We start from the raw sequence: 359 nt of genomic DNA, 5'->3' as shown, positions 1-359 counted from the left end.
AAAATTCCCAGTAGAGGAATAGCTGGTTTAAAGGGGATTTCCAGACCAACTTTTATTTTGCTTTTCAATTGTGATGAACTGTTTGGTTAATTTCATTTCTTCTTTCTATTTACTTTGGAGTAATTTAACTTAGACAATTTCATAAATGAAAGGTTATTTTAATAATTAATCCTGAGTTATTAACTTCAAGGCAAGTCAGTTCAATTATAAACATCCCTTTCTGTTTTCACTTCACATTAGATAAACTCTTAGGTAGGTTAAGACTCTGATGATGCCTATTAAAAAATGGCAGGGCATCCCAGGTGCTTTTCCTATAGCCTTTGTACCATTTCCACTTTTATGCCAGAAGTGTGTATACA

The sequence above is a fragment of the Octodon degus genome, unplaced genomic scaffold (assembly GCF_000260255.1).
Source record: "Octodon degus isolate 3935 unplaced genomic scaffold, OctDeg1.0 scaffold00004, whole genome shotgun sequence".
Lineage (NCBI taxonomy): Eukaryota > Metazoa > Chordata > Mammalia > Rodentia > Octodontidae > Octodon > Octodon degus.
Note: the sequence above shows the minus strand (reverse complement) of the source record.